Here is a 19,917-nt window from a genome sequence, read left to right as displayed (position 1 = left end):
ACATACAAAGATATCGTTTCAATTTTCCACCAAGTATTTTTGATTTTGAATCTATTTCCCCGCCATACATCGATGCACAATCGTTACAATTCATTACGAAATGAATTACTACTATTACCATCCATGTTCCAAGATAAATCTCAATTTATCTAATATTTACTTTATCATTTATTTTATTTATTGTCAATAAACGTCGAGGCATAGGCCTTTTGTAAAATACGGAAATCCATAACTTTCTTGATCGCAATCACTTTTCATAGAAATTCTACACAGTGGCATCAAAACATATAATCAATTGATAGCTATATAATTAGTTACACGTTGCACATTCACTTACATAAAGGATTTACTCGAATTTGATAGCTCACCTTTCTAAAACTTAGAAAGAATCTCGTATTAAGATACTATATTGTTATAAGGAATACTTACTACATATAACTAACACGTTGTATATAATCTAACTTACAATTAGATCGAGATATCACACAATCCTGAATCGATTTTGAAATATCAAAACTGTCCGAAAAATACTGGTTGGGAATGATACTTATTAGTTTTAGGAAAAGATTCACCCAAAAGTTTGTCGATTTTTATGAAACTTTTGTTGACGATAGATATCAAATCATTATAGAACATACTGAAATATTACGACAACACGACTAGTAGTTTAATTTTTAAAATTCACCAAAGTTTAAGAAAATAAAATGCTCAAAACTTGTGATGTGATAACCATGGGGTAATAGAAAAATAAAATGTAGCTATTATTGTTCAGATTTTTTAAGTAAAACTTCTTCAGACGCAACTAGAGTGTAAATCCGTACAAATGCAACGGAAGTCCGTTACGCATGAACTGTTCGTCATTTGCTCTCGATGAGATCATTTCTATACGTGTCGATTTTGATTAGTCGTCGTTATGTAAATAGAGATCTGTCGTTGTATGCGTACCGGCATCAATGTTGTATGCGTATCAATATCAACAAAGAAATCGGCATAGATAAATAAACATTCTAGAGTTACATCGTAGTACAAATCTTGGTTTAATGAAAAATGTCTGAATCAGAAGAATATTTTACCCTGTTCTTGAAAATAATAAAACAAATCAAACATTTGTGTCGTGTACTAAATGTAAGCTCAATGATTAGTAATGATTTCTATATTATTCGTAGTTTCTATAAATCTTTGAAGTTATTAAAATTGAAAATATTTTTAGGCAAGACAGATATTACCCCTGCTCAAAGAATGAGATTGTATCGCCAGCGAAAAAGTAAAAAAAAAATACAAGCAGTCAATGAATGTATGTTAATTTTAATTACATGAAGTTCTTCAAACATAATTACATGATGAGTGAAGTTGTAAAAACTAAAATATTTCTTTAGACGTTGTTTAACATAATCCACTGTGTGAACGAATATTATAGAATTAATTAATCAGCACTTATTTCAATTATCTAATGAAGGTCCAAGTCCTAAATGCTAATTACAATGACAAACCGATTTCATATTTGAAGTATGACTTTAATTACATTATTGTTTTTGAATATTATACATATTTTTAATGCTATTATAAATATATAATTTATAATTTATCATTATATAAATGTGTAAAATGGTCGACACTAATAAATGTGTGCATCACGAGTGTTACCATATTACTAATAAACATTATTCAAAATTGTTATATGATGTACAGTAGCAAATAAGTTTTACTTCAATCGCGTTTGAACCTTACGCGCACTCTTTTTTTATTAAATATATGAAGACTAAATGTACCAGGAGAAACCGATTCCCTAGAATTCTCTCATTGCTTAAAAATAATTGATTTATACTAGATGAATAAAACAGAACTAATAAGTTTAATTCAAGAAGAAATACGATGTCTTCAATCATTCAAGTAAAAGGTGTTGGCCATAAATAATTGCTTCTTAAGAAAATTATGTAAGACTGGATTTTATAGTGACCAATGATTGAAGAATTAAACGCCAAAGTTGAATTTATATGAACTGTGAATTGGACGATTCACTCATTATACCAACTTACATAATATATATATATATATATATATATATATATATTCCCTTTCAAATTTTCACTTCTCCAAGTGAAAGGAAGGCACTTCTATCTCTCTTCGAAGACTCACAAATGTTAAAACATGATTTGAAGACGAGCTCTCAGAGAATGTATTCTTGTAATAATAAATAAATAAAAATTGTTAATAACAATCTACAGCATTTCCGGCACCCGGAGAGCAATATAAATACTACTTTGTAACCTACCATTAGGTCTTTATGGTCTTTTAATGAGTATAGTTTAAGGTTTTCAGCATCTTGAGGATCAATGGACCAAAAATTGAATGATAAAAGATAGATGAAGTTTGAATTATTAAGATATGTTTCATTTACTTTGACATAATTTTTTAAGTGTAAATATAAAAATGACAGCGCACAGAAAATTTACTTTTTAATACTTTCCACTAGCGAATTCCAAGATTTATATGAATTTTGGCGCCGGAGCGGCAGCATCCGACTCGAAAGGGTTAGTATTAATGATTTTTATTAACTTAGGTTAAGTTATAGTAATCCCGAAAAAATCGAAAATGAGAATAAAAAAAATTCTAAATGTTTTGGCATATATTAGAAAAAAATGGTATATGTTTCGTAGACGATTTGGAGAGCATGGATCACCTTTTTTTTTTAATTCTATGTTGATATTGAAATGTATGAATAAAATCCTAGAAAGCATAACATCAAGTAAAAAATAGTAGGGAAACAATTGTTTTATTTTGAAGTCGAAAAGTATTAATTAAATATGGGAGAGCAATAGCATCAAGTAAAAATGAAAAATAAAAACATTAAAGTATTATTATTACAGGCGTTTTGAAATATAATTTTATGTCAATCATCAGTGCATACGAGAAAATTTATATAGAAAGCAGGAATTCGCCTTAGATACATCATTTACTCTAGTTGCAAAAAAAACAAAATGATAAATTTAATAAATAATCATTAATTCTATGTCGATTTTCTGTCATTGAGTGACAACTCATGAAATTGTAACAGACTAATAATTAGCACGTTACTAAATTTAATAGAGTTTTATAATCCATTTCTTAAAATTTGCCTTTTTAACTATTTTGTATACGAGGGGCATGTAAAAATGCCCCTACTCGTAAATCGTACTAGACAAATTGTTTAAACATAACTAATTCCTAAAAGTCCCAAATTAATTATATATCCAATTATTATTTGTTGATAGTATCAATATTTCAATTGTCGTTAATGATAAATATATTTGTCTCTAAAATTTTAATATAAAATTCGAGAAAATAAATTTGGTCATTCACCTGATAAATTTCTGTTTCTAATGTAGTTTTTTTTTCTAAGCAGTGACAATTTCTAAGAAGTCATAAATAAACTACTTTAGAAATATATTCAAAGTAACAGAACAAAAAATAAAAATAAGAAATGTTTTAAATGAGTTATTCTGACTAAAGTATTTTCGTCCAAATGCTGGAGAGTATATATGTAATTACTTGTCATTTCTATTTCTAGATGTACTTTGAAGAGAAAAAAATGTTGTATATATAACTAAGAGAATTTTTCCAGATATAATATTTGTTTCACTTCAAAATATATCTAAAAATAATAAAATCAATGATAGTTTCCAATTTAATATCCATAACATTTGTAAAAACCACGTAAGACAATAATCATGTTATATAAATAAATAAAATTAATATCAAAAGTAAATTGCATTAATTTAGGTGCAAAAATAAAATAATATTATAAATTATCTCTGATGATGAGTTAATTTTGCCTTAGATTTAGTTTGAAAAACAATAGTGTCATAAAAAAATAATTTAATAGAAATATACGTGAGTTTAAAGAGGTCTTATATTTACCTTATATAAGAATATGGTCTTATATATACATAAAATATGATTAACAAACCAGTTTCGAAAACTTTTCCAACAAATACCATTGCTCTGATATGTCGAATTTAATAGCAAACTCACCTGAAATAAAAAAGAAAAATATATTAATATCATTAATAATATGAAAAATCAATAAATTATTACAAAATTATGAACAACCTAATAAATCTATGAAAAAGATCATTCGAATCAATAATATAATATTCTGAAAGTGTTTTAAAACAGATTTGATAAAAAATTCCTTATCAATTATTATTTGCCTAAAAAAATATAACATCTAAAAAAATAATATTTAATTTAATAATAAATTAAAACCCAACTGACATATTTGAAATTTTATTACCGTATGTGATTTTTTATCCATAATTTATTTATTTTGTTATATTAAAAATGATTCAATTGTTGACGAAATAGCATATGGATAGAATAATAAAAGAATAATATGTGTGAGTAGAGATAAATATTGTAGAGAGTGTAATTAGAGACAAACGAATAATTAGAGGTGAGGTGTGTTAATAGAGACGATACAAGTTAAATTTTTTTTTTATAAGGACATAAGAAAAATCGCATTCACTTTCTTACATTTTTGAATATCGATATCAAGATCGACCAGTGGTGACAATGATTTCAAAAGTAAAATAAAGAAAGCTTATAAGGAAATTGAAGATGGAAGATATTGAAGAGATATTTAAAAACATTTAAATATAGGGCTTATAAATGTAGAATGAAATATAGATAAATGATATGCATATATAAAATATGAAAATTGTATCATAATCTCTTATACTAGATTCCCCACAGCCTGGCTGAGATATGAAAATATTATGTCAATAAAGGAACAAAAAATCTAAGGTAATTATATAAATATAATATACAAGGAAAAATAAGGATTAATTAAAAAAACATAATTGCAACAGTCTCAAGTCAGTTACGATGAAATATAGGTTTTTTTATCAAAAGTGGTCAAGTACTCATATCATAACCCATCACATGATACAAAACGTTGAGTACCGATACACATACTTTCTCTTCAATCAAAAATCTAAAAATATAATTCTTTATGAATAATAAATAAATCATATTCCAAAATATTCCACATAATAATCTTTTACCATTCTCGTCCCTAATAGGCTTAACATAACACGATAACCTACCGTCGATTTCAGGCCATCATCGTTGTTGTTATTTGTAGTTAAAGGTCGAGCTGATCGATCATCATCGTAGGAAAAACGATACTTTGATATTATATTACAGACAAGAACTTAGAAATAGCTTGATCTTAGCATATGACACATTCCTTATGCATTTTCCATCACGTTTCAAAACAAAACCCAGAATAGAATCATTGGGCCCAAGACAGACGGACGATGGTCAAGAATTGGATAAGTGGGTAATAGATTCTAAGGAAAAACTAAATGAAGAAAGTTATGAGAAATAAAAGTACTCAGTCTAAATTTAGCATACAGAGTTTGCCGAACTCGATATCAAGCCTAAACGAGGAAGGAAAAAAATTATCCTTCAAAGTTTGAAAATTATGAGCCCATAGAGGTTGCACCAGGAGTCTTGGTGAAGTCTTCTTGCCAATTGGTTTGTTTGGGCTTTTAATTAGATATTGATGTACTTCCTTTCATATGAGGTTGATATATCTCGATTTCGATCCCAAGACCTTGTTTTTACAAAGTCGGATATGACTAAAAATTCGCTTTAGTGTGAATAGTTCCCATCGGATAGATCACGACCGCGGGCTATTCAAGCTGATGACCTTTGTATACACAACCTATGAATATTTACACGTTTGGTATTCGTTGAATAAACTCGTAAAACATTATAATTGCATATCGAAGTATTTTTAGTTTTGTCATTTAATTAATTAACTCATTTGCCTTGCAATTTAGAGGCGAGTTAAGCACAATGCCTCGAAAAAGGACTAAGCTAGTGGTGCATGGCATCGTGCCTTAAGGTAAATTGCTGGTACTTCCCGTACCAAAAACTGAATTATGCAATAAACTTTGCAAAACTTTGAAATAATTTGATTTTTGATTTTTTGAGAAATTTTTGAAAAAAATTGACTTTTTTGAAAAACTTGATTTTTTTTATATCTTGATTTTTTTGTATATTAATTATTTTTGAAATTTGATTTAAGATACATCGTACTTCTAGAAGCTTACTTAATGTATAGTATAATAAATCCTAGTGTATTCAGTGATCCTGCTTTTTTCCTTCTGATTAACTATTCTCTGGTGAAGTTTATTGGAAAAAAAGAAAATAAATGATAAAATTTATATTATCACGATTAGGTAAATTTTTCAAAAAAATTTTTTAATCGAGAATACAGAAGAATACAGTTCATTGATAATTTGATATAAATCATTTATATGGCACATTTCGTCCTTGACAATCGATAGTACTTTTAAAATACTTCTATAATATGTGTCACAGGTGTGTGCATTGAAATGCATATGAACTTTATCACTTTAGTCAGGAAAATGAACAAAAATTTATTCAAAAACTTTTGCATTAATCAAATCAGTGCACAAATTAATAAAAAAATCCAAATATTTAATACATATCAAAGAAATAATTATTATTGACAATGAAACTTCAACAATTAGTTTAAATTTAGAATACATGTGAAAGCATAACCTTCAACTAATATTTCTGAAAATTTAAATTTATTTTTTGGATCAGAGCCAACATGAGAGTATAACTAGCAAAATTGATAGATTGATGGACAGATATTACATATGTAAGTTTGCCAAAGTAATTAGAATAACAATTGTAAAGAAATAAATTTTACCAAAAATTTGAAGTTGATTTTTTTTACATTATTCTTCTACGTTGTCCAATACAATAAATATAACTAACATTGAATAAAAAGACAATCTAGACTTAACTTTGATTAAATACTAAATTTACTAAAATTCTGTCTTATGAAAAATAGAAGTTTAGTATTTAATGGTAATAAAGACTTATTTTGCTAATTTAGAATCTGTTTTAGTAATATTGAATCTACGAGTATACTGTATAAAAAAATTCAAGAGATTTTTCTACTTATAGGTTCTGGTATTTTAATACTGTGTTTAAAATTGAAAATGTTCAAATATACTAGAGGTGAATTTAGGTTTGCTACATTTGTGTACAGTGTATTTAAAAAATAGTGCATTGAGCTAATTATGGGTTATAAAAATATTTCAAGTGTAATAAATCAAAGTTAATCCTTTGCGCATTAATTTAAATCGTTTCCATTTCTTGTACGAATTTGTGATTTACAAATTGGTCCATCAGTACTATGTCTAGTATACATAAATGCTTTTATTACTTCCGATTAGTTCCAACTGAAATAGTATTAACAATTGTTTCAACTTTCATTCAACTGTTTATGGCCATGATAATTCTTACGCTCGAAATGTGGGACAAACCTAATAAAGGTGAAATCAAATACCTTAGATTTTTTTTCAATAGTAACAAAGCAAATATTTTGTAGTTATGTATATAAATTCAGTAATTGTAAATAGGTAAATGTTAAGACATTTTGTAAATTAGTATACTCTAAATAAAATATTAAAATTACTATTGAGCTTTCATATTACCTGTGAGAGTATCAGTTCACCTTAGATTTTTTGTAGAAAATTTTCCTATACTGGATAGAATATAAAAATAGTTACAAATCATAAGTAAATAATATAATATATGCTAGAGGTTACTTTTAGTGTTATTAATTCCTACAAATTTCATTTGAACAGTCCGAATTTGTTAATTTAGGTTTTATCAAATTAGTGGCTCTAAAAATAAACAACACTCAGCACATATGATATTTTTATTTACATTTTTTTAATACACAAAGTTTTGATTATTTTAGTTAATTATTATTACAAAATCAGGTATGTCCAGGTACAAATTTTCACAAAAAATAGTTTTATTTTTTTTCTGATGATTGGATTTTCTGTTTCTGAGTGTTGCTCATAAAAAAACTAATATAAACAAGAAAGTTGATTGTAAGATGTGTGAAAAGTTGTAAACGTGAAAGGTCAGAAAGAAAAACTCGACAAATGTTCTGAATACAAAATAAAACGTAAAACCAGCTTCCGTTTAACAAAACTCTTCCTTGCTATTGTTAAGGAAAAAAGTATTTGCTAGCATTTTGTTGTACTATTGCAGCATCTGTTAATGTAATAAATTTACCTTTGAATCAATAACTATTAGTTTGATAACTTACTTTCTTAAGTTTCAATCATCTTCATCAGAAGTGTACTTGGGTATTGTCAGAATCAAATTCATCAAAATTTCAAAATACTATTGCTCTTTATTTATTTATATTAGCTAAATAAAATAAAAGCTTAAAAAAGCCCATCTACAGTCAGTATTTCATTCATACATTTTTTTTATCTAAACGTGAACTATGTATTGAAATTTCAAATTATTTTATCAGTTCCTAGAAAGCATTCATTATGAACAACAGAATAGATAAAAAGCCTAATAAAATCATACATCCAACTATAATATTTAATATTTTTTAAATAAAAATAAATAAATAAATTCGTGCAACATTTCTAAGCATAAAAACGTTATAAATCTATATTAGTTAGTTCTCAAAAAGTAATGAATTATTTTAAGTTACTATTAAATTTATATCATTTACCATTAAATTTATTTTACCATGATTTATAGAGTTAACTCTTGAATAAAATTCAGTTTTTTCAGCTTTTTGGAATCAAATCAAATAACTTTCTCGGTGTAATGTTTTGTATCATTGAATTAAATCGAAGGAAAGGCGTTGCTTATTTATCTCTTTGGCGGAAATGCAATACGGATGCGGAAATATATTAGCAAATCAAATTATTTATATTATATAATCATCAAATTCTGCCTAAATAGAGTAAAATATAGTAAAACTCTATTAAGACTGTTTGAGTAAGAAAAACGTCTTAAGCGAGAAGGCATATTATGCGGGATAGGAAAAAACTGCTTCAAAATTATTCTTTGAAGAGTGGCGTATTTTATGGATTGAGCATGATCGTCTTAAAAGAGTTCTTGGGTATACCCTATAACAAATAGATTTCAACAATTTCAATAATAGCAAAATAATTAATACAATAATTAATTGTATGATGTTAATAATCGATTAAACGATGCCATGCACTACTCCAAAAAATAAAAAATGTTAAACTTTGAAACTCGTTCTCTATTATTTACTAAATAATTTTATAATGTTGCCCAAAGATAATCAATCATGCAAAGAATTTAAACAATTTTTCTTGTTTATCAAAAGCAACCGGAAAAGGAAATATTATTTCTGATGATAATAAATGAATGATACAAACACGCTACAAGAAATATGATTTGCTAAAGACAAAAAAAACTTAAAGTAATATGATATTACTGTGAGCAAAACAACAATCTCATATATGAAATTAAAAGCTTCTTAACGTTTCACTAAATATTAATTTCCTGTTAGAAGTAATGTAAATAGAAAAAATCTTTTGCACTTGAGTAATTTCATTTTCATAACATATAATTATCTATTTTTATAAAATAAAAAATGAATATTAGAAGAAAACTGAGAATGCGTTGTTATGCTTATTTGAGTAAATTGAATAATAATTAGAAAGCAATAAATATAAAATTAAAGTAGTTGTAAGTGGCATATTACCTCAAGGCAAGTTGCATGAACTTCCAGAAAAATGGAAATAATCGACTTGGTAAATAAATATTAATAAATTAATTTACGAGTGATTTATAGGTATACCGAGTTGCTGTAGGGTTACTTACAATGTTAACAATTATTGCAGAGTTTTTAATTTCAAACATTTTTTTATTACATTATTAAAGAATGAATACGTGCTAAATACATACATTAAGAATTTTTAAAAGCACAGCTAATTAATCAAAATTTTGATTATTTTTAAAATTTGAGTCACTTTTCGTAGGACTATAATATTTTAGTATGTTCACAAAGACCACATACTCTATTGCCATACAAATATCCATTAAAATCGCCGATAAATATTTTTTTGAACAATCAATTACAAAGAAACGGCTGGGCTGATCTTGGCCCAAAACTATTCAGCATGGTTTCAAAATAATATTTATTGGAACGTTTTTGAATTTTCAAAATCCTTTCAACAATTTTGGCTAAAACGTGGATGAAAAATTCTGTACTTTTTGATAAGTCTAAAGAAACGGCTCAACCAAAAACTAACAAACTCGAGTGCTTATCAAGTTTATTCGAATGGCATTTAAATTTTTAAAATCGATTCAGCAGTTTTTGACAAAATGTCGATTTTTAACCAATGTCAAAAAAACGCTGCTCATTTCGTCAAACTTTGATGAATTTTTAAAATTAAACGGCTTGTCTTAGGGACGTAATATTTCAGTATGTTCTATAAGACCATGGTATCTATCGTCAAAAAAAGTTTCCTATTTACCAAAAAACGGCCTGGAGGACCTCTACCCAACCAATATAACTTTCGTACAGCTTTTAAAAAATGGATTTAAGATTTTTTTTTAAAAAAATCTAAATATTGAAAATTTTGAAAATAATATTTTTTAAGACAATATGCTGAGTGTAAATACATTTAAAGAGATTATCTCCTATGAGATATTAATTTTTTTTAGCATTTTTTTTAAGATCGAATGGACATTTTTTTCAATCTTGAGGTAGGAATTTTCTCACTCAATTCTTTTAAATATTTGTTTGCGTCACATTTAAGATTTTGAGTTAAAATGTGGATAAACAATTTCACGAATTTCTGCTAATTGCAAAGAAACGGCTTGGCCGATCTTTGAACAAAACTGAGAAGCATCCTCATCGAGTTACACACACCTCATCAAATGGCATAATAAATTTTTGAAATCGTTTTAAACTTTTTTGAGAAAACGATGACAAAAGGTCAAAAATCGGATCACATACACGCACACACATACTTTTTTCCAAACTTGGTCTCAATCGCTTCAGAATGACTTGAAACTTCGAGAAAACATAAAACTAGGAAATCAGTTTTTTGACAAACACAAATTTCGATAAATTTGTAGTTTACGATTGAGTACCAAAAATGGCATTTACATCCTCAATCAGGAAATAACGAAATTACATCACCAGAAACTTAATATTTATATGAATTAAGCCACGGTTAACATTTAACCAGTTGTTAATTCAAAATTTATTACCACTGATTCTCATCTCGGGGTCTTTCAGAATTTCGCATATCGAATCTATTAATGCAAAGTTCTTTAAAACTCTTAAAAAAATCAATTTTTCGTCCATTTCATTGCATAAATCACTCAATAAACACGTCGACCTTCGCGTAAGTCACGTGCCAATGCGCAAATGTGTGCGATCGACGATGAGGTACTGTTTTCTGTGCGAATGTGTGTTTTTTCGCTCATGAATTGTGTCTATTTTGTCTTAAATTAGAGGTAGACAAATTTAGGTCCGGGGGATTCAAGATCCACGAGAAACTTCAATCGTAATTGGAAGGTGAGATTTTTTTTTAGGATTTAAATGAAACTGTGACACGATAAATTTTGGAGTCTGAAATAACTAACTAAAATATTATAGGCCTGTGATAAGCGGTTAAATTATCAAAATTCATCAAAGTTTAGAATTTCGCTTTTGCGGTTGAAGGATTCTAATCAGAATAGTTTTTGAATACAATTTATATATAACGTGGTGTTTCGAAACATAGTTTCATAATCCAATAAATAAATAATTTAGAATTCAGACAAGAAGTAAAATTATGTATTAAAAAGTAAGACTCATAAAGTAAGATAAATTTGGTACTCATACTTTTAATATTATTTGAACATCAAAATCTAGATAGGTATTTAATGTGGCTCCTAAAATTTAATATTTGGCCATCACTGCCCGTGCACATCATAGTGAGAGAACGTGGGCGAAAGAACAGTCTAGTAACAAGACGATTTTTTATTTTTAGAAATCTAAATACCGTCGAGAAAATTTCTGTAACTCCTGACGCCGCGGGAGATATAGACAGCACGAAGAGAATATTTACAACGACTCTACTCTCCTCAAAGATCTTCCGCATTTTAGTAAAGTTTCATAAAAAATATCACATATTTAAAAAATTAAATTGCAAATTAATTTATATAGGAAAAACGAGCCAGAATTAAATGGAAAAATCACAACAACCCAAAAATGACTAAAAAAAATCCTAGACAATTCAAAACTATGCTCACGAACCAAATTAAAACTTTAAACAACGATAGAAACTTTTTTAACCTGACTGTACTTCAATTTGAAGAAAATTTATACAAAAGACGAATTTGCGAAGGATCATTTTCAACGATTTATAACGATAGAACTATGAATAAAAGACATGAACTCAACATGATCTATGCTAGTTCCACACATGTGAGAATTTTATATTTTATATCTTAATTTTTTTTAAATAATCCTTTCAGTATTATAAATTCAATATGATAAAAATATACATTAAATTTTAAGACAATATGCTGGTCAATAGACAATATCTTGGCTCAATTTTTTACATTTTATTTAAGATCGTATGGCCATTTTTTTTAAATTTTTGTTTTAATTGAGTAGGAGGTTCCTTACTCAATTCTTTTAAATATTTGTTGGGGTGACCTGGTTATTTATAACACATTTATTTAATAAAATTAATGAAAATTAACCACATTAAACGAAAATGATCACAATTTTACCAAAGCTCTAAGTTGCACTTAAAAACTCATAACAAGGATTTTTTGCCTATTTTTTCATGATAGTTACGATCAATACTACTACCCCATTTAGAATGCACGTTGAGTTCTGGGACACCCTGTATTTAAATATATAATAAGTGGAAAGAATATTAACTGGGAAATATGAACACTTGCGCATTATTTTTCGTACTTTTTGTCTTAACTTCAAGGCAATAAATTCAATTAGATAAGTGGTAGCATAATTCCTTTATTATGTGTATTTAATATATGTGCCTATTTATTCATACTATTTCTATATTAATCTCCCATTAATTCTTTATTAGTTATAAACAATTTAAAACCATATATTATCCCGAACAAGATCTTCTGCACGATATGTTAATCAGTTAATCTGTTGATCAATCTAATAATTATTAGCTAGTTGATTATCAATTGAAATAAACTCAACGCTTACATAAATAAATAGTCATTACTTGGAATAGTCGAGGTGCGCAAAACAACTCACTCACTATATAATATCCGTAGAACGATTCATATTAACGAGCTTAATTGTTTCTAATTATTATTATTAGAAAACAATGATTTGCTATTCATAGTGTACACGTGTCTGGTAAAGGATGGAAGTGATCTTATGATAGTTCTTAAGAAAAATCTCTGAATATTTTTCCCTGAATCTAGTTGGAGTTTATTTTACGGAGCTGCCCTAGGGCAGTTCCACCCATTTTTTGCACCAATTAATTGTTTGACTGATGAAGGAAACAGAAGTAGGTTATCTTGACGAAATAGATGTATCTCCAAAAATAATTCAGTTTTTGAACAATCCTCTCATATAGATATTCTTGAATAGTTGAATAGTAGAATTTTTAAAAATCGAAAAACCAAAAATCCTTTTCTCTTTTTTGGTGTCCAATATAAAGTGCGTTCGACTCTGAATATTTCGTCGTCTTACATGTTGATTGCAATGCAGTATATAATGCACATAGTATGATTTATTGGAACGCTGGCCTAATTCACGTCATAGAATTGTGTACTGTGCAGATTTATCACATGTAATGCTCGATTTAAGCGTTCTCGCTTCTATTTTATTATGTCAGTTTAACAATCAATTGGACAAGAACCTACTAACTTATCGTCCAAGGGAGAATAAATATAAAATCTATGATGTATAGAGGCGAAACGTTGTAACTTGAGTTTAAAATCAGCGAGCGAAACTGTAAATTTTAGAACTCTGCAAGCAATTAATTGGTAATAATAATGGGTAGTACTGCCCTAGAGCAGGTCCGTGGGATGAACTCAAACTCGATTTAGTTTTTGATAAGATACCCATGATTTCTGAACTTTTACTGAACCGATTTACTTAAAGTTTCTACTTGAAAGACTCCTCATCAGTATTAACAATTTTTACAATTTTTATAAAAATTGAAAATACCAGAAAAAGTAGTACTCAACTATATGGTAAGTTACAGTAATCGCCCAAAAATGCAAATTTTACATTTCTTCACGTTTCAGAGGTTTCTGAACATTTTGGCATACTTCAGAAAAGAAAAGTGATATGTGTGTCTATATTTGTGGATACAATTTTCTGTCCACGATTTTGGGTGGAAGGATCAACCGATTTGAATTATACAAAAAGGACTCAATTCCTATTGAAAGGGAGACGTGCTGATTAGTTTCTAACGAAGGCAGGTCCAGCAGTTTCAAAGATAGGGAGCGAAAAGAGCAAAAAATAGCAGTTTTTGAGAAAACAAATCATCTGATAGGAATGATTGAGAAAACATTAAATTCGTAATGATCAGAAGACGTAGAGATTAGTTTTTCGCAAAGACAGGCCCAGCCGTATCAGAGATAAATCTTTTTGAATATCGAATATAATTCGGATCATTTTTTTATTCTAGTTCGAATTCCTCAAATTAAGTTTATATAATTCTTACAAATATGAGATAAGTTTCTTCATTCTAACTCCGCATAATCAAGTTTTATTTATTTACTTTTCATGTAAACATATATAAACGTCGTCATCCAATTTGTGTGCTCTTATATTTTCTCCACAAAATGAAAATAATGAAAGTATCAGTATTTATAATAAACAATTTGGAAACATTTAAAATTTCTGGCGTAAAATTTTTGCTCATCTAACCAGAAACCTTGACAGAAATCCTGTTATAAGAAATATAGGGTCTGCCATCTAACTTTTGCAGCCATTTTGAATCTTTAGCATCCATTTTGATTTTTTGGCATCCATTTTGATTTTTTGGCAACCATTTAGGAGTAAGACTGCCATTTGCATTTCCCTTACAAACCAAAACTATCATTTCAAATTTAAAAAAATCAGTAGTTTTTTTTATAGAATTTTCAAAAAAAAAGTTATTTGGCGGACCCTATACTAGCGTCGTGTACACCCAGCATTAGTGAACATTGTTTACGGGAATTTTATATTTCATTACGGGAAGTTCCAGCAATTTGCATAAGACACGATGTCATGCACCACTAGTTGCATCTTGCCTTAAGGCAAAATGCCATTTCCAACTAGTTTTTTTATTCAGTCGGATCTGTTCCACAAACCGCGTCGAAATCAGGTCCGAAGGCAAACAATAATATGAACTATATTTATTCATTGTTCGCAATATGCGTACACAACAACGCACCTTGTACATTGGTTTCGCATTACTATCAGACAACAATTATAAATATATTCACTAACCAAAACTATCACTTGCGTACGCGAATATTAAATAATAGCCATTTTGACATACGACACGAAATCAAACCTACGACGACGTAGTAGTAGACACAGGAACGATTTCATTGGATAGAGATAAAATTTCAACTATTTTTGTTCATTTTATAGAATTCACTTTACATTCTATCAATTGGAAAAAAATATTTTATAACTAAAGTTTAAATACATAGAGATAAATACATAGGCATACCATAGGGTGTAGACAGATAAACTGCTGGATAGACAAACTTATATACATTGGTAAACAAGTAAGCAGGTGGGCAGGTAGACAGGTATTTTTTTTTTATTTCACCATATAATTTACAACTGTCTTTAGTCGACATCTAGTAAATTTAAAGATAATATAATAAGATTCCATATGGCAAATAATTTGACAATAGTAGAAGTAGCCAGTGTTACTTCTACTTCAAATAGATAAATAGGTAGACAGACAGACTGGTAGATATGCAAACAGATAGGGAGATAAATTAACAGGTGAATCATAAATAATTAAAAAATACATTATTGATTAAATGGGTTTTTTACATTTATTTGACTAGATCATGCATCTATAGCTCCCCCAACTAGTGAAATTTAATTTCAATACCAATAGCTGAAACTAAGCAAACCGCATATCCAATAACAACAATAGAGCAATTGAATATAATTGCAAAATTAATAAGTACATCGAGAGCATATTATGAAATAATTTTTCGCAATAAATGTCAAATCTGTATTATAATAAACTCGAACGCACGCGAACAATATAGAGCATTCCGGAAAACAGACAATAAAATAAATAAAATCCACTCTCAAGCAGAAAATAAAAATAAAAATATCGAATTTAAATTGGAAAATGGAATTGAAAACCATAACTCGGTATGTATGAATTAAATTCTGATTCTTACACATGTTCCTATAAATCATTATTTAATAACCTCCCCTTTTATTTTAAGGTTTTATTTCTTACACATATATTTATTACAACGTGCTATTATTTTAATTTTTTTTTTTTTAATATCAGGACTTGCTTAAAAATCATAATGATAAAATATTTGTCACAATTATCGCAAAATGTGTTAAATTTACAAACATATACTATAAATATTGAATAAAAATTAATCAAATAACATTTAATATAAGAAAACAATTTCATTAAATTTATGAAATAATTTTATATATCATATTTCTTCACCCACTCTACACATCTTTTATTACACTTTTCTGTGTGTAGAAATTATGTAAAACTACGTGAGAAATGATAAAATTATTTTGCAACTATATAAAGTAAACTGTAAGGTGTTCTGTTTTAATAAAATAGGTAGCAGCAATAAAAGAATGTAGAGAGAATCATGCACAAATAAAAATTTCATTTTATGCTTTATACTACTGTATAAAAAATACAACAAAAATGTGCTTATAATAATTATTATTATATTATATAATGATAATTGATTTAGATTATATATCGCAAGTATGAGTCTTATATCAATAAATTCATTCTAGCATGAACGCAAAATTCTGATTAATAAAACGCACTATTTGATGTAAACTGTTAATAATAATAATAATAAATAAATATATTTCAGTAAATATAAATAGGTACATAATATTTCTTATTTAGTTCGGATTTTCACCCGTAGGTATATTATCCATCATATATGGTGAAACAATAGTTTATATTTGAAATATTAAAGTTGTGACAAAAAAAGGGGAAGGAAGATTTTCCTCCCAAAAAATCACATAGCAATATTTATAATAAAAGATAATTACACAAAAAAGGATGTAAACTGTTTGAGTATTAGTGGAATTTAAAAATGCATTTGCCGAATTTCATACAAGTATTCCTGAGTAGAAATATAGCTTCTAATCTCGAAAGTAGAAACCTTACACCGCGCGCGGTTTATTTTCCAAAACCTAAATTATAATTGAACCACTTCTCATAGGCATATAATATTTTAATGTATTCGGTTTGACTATCAACTTTTTCACCAAGCGAGAATATAGTACAGTGATTCCCAAAGTGGTTTCAAGGGGTCCATGGTAGGAAAAACAAAATTTGGGGGTCCACGAAATGAAAATGGGGGTCCACGGCATATTTAGAAATTATTTAAACTTTAAATGTTAGTATTGAGCGCGGAGCCAGCTACCCATCGACCACGCATATCTCAGAGACTATTTATTGTACCAACTTTAAATTTTGGGCACAATCTTGCTAAAGTATAGTGACAATGCGCGCTAGCCACCAATCAACCTCGCATATCTGAAAAACTATTGAATGTTTCAACTCTAAATTTTTGTCAAATATTTAGTAAAGTGTAGTAACAATGTATGTCAAATTTCATCAAAATCGAATTATGCATTTTTGAAAACGTACAATCTGTTTCAATACCAGTAGTGAGAGCGTAGCCACCCATCGACCTCGCATATCTTAAAAACTATTGATTATACCAACTTTAAATTTTGAACACATTATAGGTAAAGTATAATAACAATGTGGGTCAAGTTTTATCAAAATCGAATTATGCATTTTTGAAAACGTACAATCTGCTTCAATACCAGCATTGAGAGCGAAGCCAGCCGCCGATCAACCACGCATATCTTCAAAACTATTGACTGATTCAACTTTAAATTTTAGTCAAATATTTAGTAAAGTGTAGTAACAATGTATGTCAAGTTTTATCAAAATCGAATAATGCATTTTGAAAAACAAACAATCTGTTTCAATATTAGTATTGAGAGCGAAGCCAGCCACCCATAGACCTCGCATATCTTAAAAACTATTGAATGGCCAACTTTAAATTTTGGTCACAAAAATTAAAAACAAGAAAAATATGAATTGGGCTCCGAATTGCTTCCATTTTTACCATATTCTCTAGATCTGTTCCCCAGCGACCATATACCGATCTCAGATCTCTCCAATTATGGCATCATGCCTTAAGGCAAATTGCTGGAACTTCCCGTACCGTAACGAAATGTGCAAAGTTGGAATTATTTGTAAAGTATATTAGAACTATAGTCAGAATTAAAAATAAAATCTGAATTATTTTCGATATACAAAAAATTAAAAAAAAAAAAAGTTGAATTTTTTTTTTCCAAAATCAATTATTTTGTTAAGACAAGCAGAAAGTTTTTTAAATCATTTAAATCGGACGCTTAGTTCTCTCAAAAACTGCTATTTTTCACATATTTAGCTCCGTATCTTCAAAATGGCTGGGCCTGCCTTTGCCAAAAACTAATCAGCTCTTTTCCCTATCAATAGGAATCGAATGTTTTTTGAACCATTCAAATCGGTTGATCCGTGCGCCCGAAAACGTGACTGGAAATTTGTATCCATACATACATACACACACACACATACATCCATTTTTTTCTGAGGTATGCCAAAATGTTCAGAAACCTTTAAAACGTCGAGAAATGTAAAAAATTTCAATTCCGATTTTCGGCCCATTACAATAACTTACCCTACGGAAAGTAAAAAAGATGCTTGCTGTGAAGAAACTTTTACCAATTTATGAAATGATAGCTGAATTTTGTGGCAAGGTTCGTTATAATCGTTATATCGTCCAAGAAAGCATAAAAAAAATTGCCAAAAAATTGTATTTGTTAGTTATCATACGGATTTATTGAGTGATGTGAAATATATCGTTTTCTGATGGGTAGTTGTAATTTCAGTATCAAGCATTGCAAAGATACTATTTAAATCTATATTTATGAGAACGCGGCGCAATCCGGGCCGAAAATTGATTTCATAAAAACCAGCGATTGTTCCGGCGAAACTGGTACGAGAGGTCACTTTAATATAGAGGGTCCATAACAAAACAAAAAACATTGTAAGGGGTCCACGGCACAAACAAGTTTGGGAACCTATGATATAGCCTGTCTAGTAGTATTTTTCTAAATAGCATCCCATTAATTTTCAGTAACCATTCGTAAATTTACTTTGAATTCTGAATCTACTACCTTTTCTGGAAAAAGGTATCTCGATATTCTCCATTCGTGTTCTCCATTGTTAAGGTAACTTTATGGCCCGTGCCTCGTAGTCATAACCCGCGGAGCATAGAATATTCTGTGGGCCGTGGCTCATGGCTCGTGCCATGGCACCGCACGCCACTCCGCCGTTTCATCTATACGGATCGGTGACTCCGAATTCATTTATAAACACATTTCCGGTCTATATATTCTTTTTAATATCTGTCTGTGGATACCTACTTATTATAGGCAATATATGATATTGGTAGGAAATAATTAAGTAATTTTATAGAATACAGGACCTTAACTTTAATGCAATGGTACATTTCTTACCAATCAGTCGTGGGTGAAGCTGCATGTTAAATAAACAAAATCATAAACAAGTCTACAAATACTTCGAGCCTAATTAATTACTGCTACTTGCTTCGAGTAATGCTGAGATAATTACTACTAACAATATTAGTTACAACTAAATTAGCCAACTTCTTGGTTGCCATACATTCAACTAAAACAATTACTGAATATCGTAGTATGATAGATTGCAAATGTGATTAATCATAGAACAAAAAAATGGAAAAAAATCTATAGGGCTATATTGTCAGTGGTTGTATATT

The 19,917-nt window shown here is 28.6% G+C and overlaps 1 protein-coding gene across 1 annotated transcript in view; it reads right to left on the bottom strand.

Moving 5' to 3' along the window:
• Positions 1–19,917, bottom strand: part of LOC113384790 (terminal nucleotidyltransferase 5C-like) — an 82,730-nt gene that overhangs the window by 48,568 nt on the left and 14,245 nt on the right. The window lies entirely within an intron of this gene.

The sequence above is a fragment of the Ctenocephalides felis genome, unplaced genomic scaffold (assembly GCF_003426905.1).
Source record: "Ctenocephalides felis isolate EL2017-DRISC unplaced genomic scaffold, ASM342690v1 CF-g0.4_SCAFFOLD_03571, whole genome shotgun sequence".
NCBI lineage: Eukaryota > Metazoa > Arthropoda > Insecta > Siphonaptera > Pulicidae > Ctenocephalides > Ctenocephalides felis.
Note: the sequence above shows the minus strand (reverse complement) of the source record. Positions and strands in the feature narration are given on the sequence as shown.